Source organism: Nicotiana tabacum, chromosome 24, assembly GCF_000715075.1.
Source record: "Nicotiana tabacum cultivar K326 chromosome 24, ASM71507v2, whole genome shotgun sequence".
NCBI lineage: Eukaryota > Viridiplantae > Streptophyta > Magnoliopsida > Solanales > Solanaceae > Nicotiana > Nicotiana tabacum.
Window position 1 is genome coordinate 38,479,250 of NC_134103.1, and position 3,820 is coordinate 38,483,069.

Sequence of the window (3,820 nt, forward strand, 5' to 3'; positions counted from 1 at the left end):
CATAATCCAGGGTTTCATACCCTTAGGACCAAATTTAAAACTGTTACTTACCTCAAAATGTGAAATTCTTTACTCTGATATTGCCTCGAATCTAGACGTGACTCTGAATGCCACGTCTCGGAGTCTGACGAAACTCACAAAATCCGACAACGCATTCAATTACGAGTTCAATCATGCTAATTTCACTCAAATCCAACTCTGAATCGGTGTTCAAATCCCAAAAATTTGTTTTATAAAATTTCTATAATTTTTTCCAAATTTCCATCTCAAAATACTGATTACATGATGAAAATAATGATATATTCATTTATGTTAACCAAATCTGAGTTAGAATCACGTACTCCGATGAATTTCTTGAAAAACCCATGAAACATCGTCTTAAACCGAGCTCCCAAGGTACAATAATGAAATAATAACCTAAGCCTCGATTATATAGTACATTCTCTGAACTCACCATGTGGAGTCCGCTCAATTCCAAGTGTGGCCGCACATACCAGCTCATGCGGTCGCACAAATATTGTGCGGCCGCACTCTATTGGTGACTGCACTTCCAGGCTTTAGTATTTTGGCCATACCTTTCTCAACAGATTTTCAAATGATGACTTCTTTACCTTTCTGGAAACTAGACACGAAAGGTTACAACTTTCATTTTTGAATCATCTCAAAATTACTTGTAGATCAAAAGTTATAAGCTTACGAAGTCGGACCGGCGAATCTGCAGAACTCCCTGGAGTGCGTCCGCAGACAGAATTATGAGGTCCGCACTCCTCCTCTGAGGTCCGCATTTTTCTGCTGCGGTCTGCACTCTTATGTGCGGTCTGCACCTTTCCTTCGCCTCAGCACCTCAAAATATGCGGTCTGAACCCCCAAAAAGTGCCAGAAAAGTATCAGAGTATCGAAATGTCCGGACTCGCTCAAAACTCACCCCGAAACTCATCCGGAACCTCCCGGACACAAACCATATATGAATTTCAATCATAAAATACTCTACGGACCTGCTCGCGCACTCAAAACACTGAAAAGCGTTTGTTTGACATGATATTGACCTTGGCCAAACGCCCAAATTTCTTAACTTTACTAATCTCTCAACCAATGATCCAAAAATACACCCAAGCCCCTCGGGACCTCAACCAAATATACCAACACGTTCCATAACATAACACAGACCTACTCAATGCCTCAAATCACATCAAATAACAACGTTAAATTGCACCTCAAATCAAAATCTATGAAATTTAAACTTTTAATTTCTATATCTTGTGCCGAAACACATCAAATCAATCCGGAATAATTTTAAATTTTGCACACAAGTCATAAATTACATAACGAAGCTATTCAAATTTCCAGAATTGGATTCCGACCCCGATATCAAAAAGTCAACTCCCCGGTCAAATTTCCAAACTTAACTTTCTATTTTAGCCATTTCAAGCTAAATTCTACTACGGACTTTCAAATAATTTTTCGGACATGCTCCTAAGTCCAAAATCACCATACGGAGCTATTGGAATCATCAAAACTCTATTCTGGGATCGTTTATACATAAGTCAATATCCGGTCAACTATTTCAACTTAAGCTTCCAACATGAAATTCATTCTTCTAAGCTAACTCTGAAATACCTTAAAACTAAAACCGACAATTCACACAAGTCATAATACCTCGTAGGAAATTATCCAAAACTTCAAATAGTTTAAAGAAGCGTAAATGCTCAAAATGACCGTTCGGGTCGTTACAATACCTAAGGAAGTGGCTTTTTTCGTTCGACCCCACGATCTATAGCCACATTACCAATATCGCTAAGCGCTTTCCTATTTCTCCCTTCTGCTGCCATATTCTTTTTCTACGTTACTGCCCCAGGGACTGCCTCACCTGAACAATATAAAAGTCTATCTATATTAGCAGTATCAAATAAAATACAATTAACATTCAATACATAGTATAATATTTATAGAATTGATTATGTAATATCATATACTGAACCATCTTTCATCAATATTTCAAGAGGTTCACCCAATAAAGATGGATGGTGCACAAAGTGTATCGACTTAGTATCAAACAAAATACCACAAACATTCAATAATATTTAGAGAATAATTATATGTAACATCATTTGGCATGATAGATGGTTCACCCTATAAGAAATGTTTATGTCCCTGAAAGTTTACTGAGAGACCTATCCAAAAACTAATAGGCCACCGCTTCTTTCATCAGTTTAATTTTAACACAACTATTTTATTTTTTTGTTAAAAGGTAAAGAAACAACATATAATGATTGAATGTGCATCATTTACGAAAAACTATACCACAAACAGCCAAATAGGTCGATTGGTTCACATAGGTATCCAACCAACAGAGAAAGTATGGAAGAAAATCAAATACTGAAGACTGTAAGAGCTGAAATTAATAAGTAAACATATTATAATTTATGTAGTTCCTGAATGACATACCATTGCTATAAATTTGGTGTAAAAAAAGACTGTAATACTTCTTCAGGCTATCATGGTGCACTTCCAGATCAGAAAATTTCATCTACATATCTTTAGACAGCAGGTTTTAGAAATGGTCCAAGCGCCAAAGTTCTTTAAATGAGCGTTAATATTCTCCAGTGATTGGTGCTTTCCTACTAATGAGGCAGTCCCTTGACTCTTCGCTTCACCTTTTAGAATGCTCAACGAAGGAGGCATTAAATATTCTATAAAATCATTGGGGCAAAGTAGGCGAAAAGAGGTCATTACAAATTTTCTTTAGAATTCGCAAAATAATAAACAAAAACATATTTAATGTTCCATCTCTAATAAATGGTTTAATACAAAAATAAATTGCATCAATTCTCGAATATAGAACCAATGTAACAGAGAAAATGGGCAAAATATAACCAACAATGACAAGCCCTACAAAGAATTACATTAAGTAAAAGACAGTGTTTGAAGGAATTAGTAATACAATAATTCTAGATTAATTAATACAAATCTTTATATTACTATACTTGAATACTTGAATTTATACTAACATTAATTTGTAGTAATATTATTTTTTAATGTTAGAGTTGAAAGAATTAGTAAGTGGAAGAAACAACTCCAGATTTAAAACTTAATCACACCAAAAACAGAGAACGTATAACGAATTAGCAACACACAAAAAAATCAAAGTAACTAATACTAATTTATATTATAGAAGCTATTGAGCTTTGTGGCTGCGTCGTCGACAAAGCAAACATACCTTCATAAACAAATATCAAACATAGCAGCATCAGTTAGTAGGAGAGAAATAATATGCTTATAATATACCAAATCATCTATGATAACATGGTTCAGTGAACTTACAATGAAAACGACTGAATAGCTTATATCAAGAATTTCCGCTTGATGTGCACAAAGGAGAAAGATTTAGTGATTGTTAAAGTAGAACTTGATTTCAAAAGGCATTGAAATCATGTTACTAAGAATACCCTAGAAGAATTGGTGGGTTAGGAGTTAGAAATCGTGGCGTGGGATCGTGGGATCGTGGGATTGAAGCGCCATCGTGGGAATGGAAGTCGAAATTGTAGGAATTGATATATTTTAGGTCAAAGGCGTAGAGGAGTTATGTGGGTTTCAGAATTTTAATTTGAAAATTATTATTTTCTTAAAAAAACATAGATATTTTATTATTTTGAAATTCAAATTTTAAAAATAAACTAATTTTACCTAACAACTAAATATTTTCTTAAAATTGCCACATGGCATTTTTGTAATGTGATACTTGGCAAATTCTCATGGCTGACTTCCTTCCTATTAATAATAGATAGATATAGATTTATCTAGTAAAACTTTAATTTTATGG

General features: G+C 34.4%; 1 long non-coding RNA gene across 1 annotated transcript; it reads right to left on the bottom strand.

Annotated features, from left to right (window-relative positions):
* Positions 1-1,295: 1,295 nt before the first annotated feature.
* Positions 1,296-3,509, bottom strand: LOC142178578 (uncharacterized). Its single transcript, XR_012706847.1, has 3 exons — positions 3,322-3,509; positions 2,446-2,690; positions 1,296-1,867 (listed from the first exon to the last, which is right to left on the bottom strand). It is a non-coding gene; the product is annotated as an uncharacterized LOC142178578 (long non-coding RNA).
* Positions 3,510-3,820: the final 311 nt, after the last annotated feature.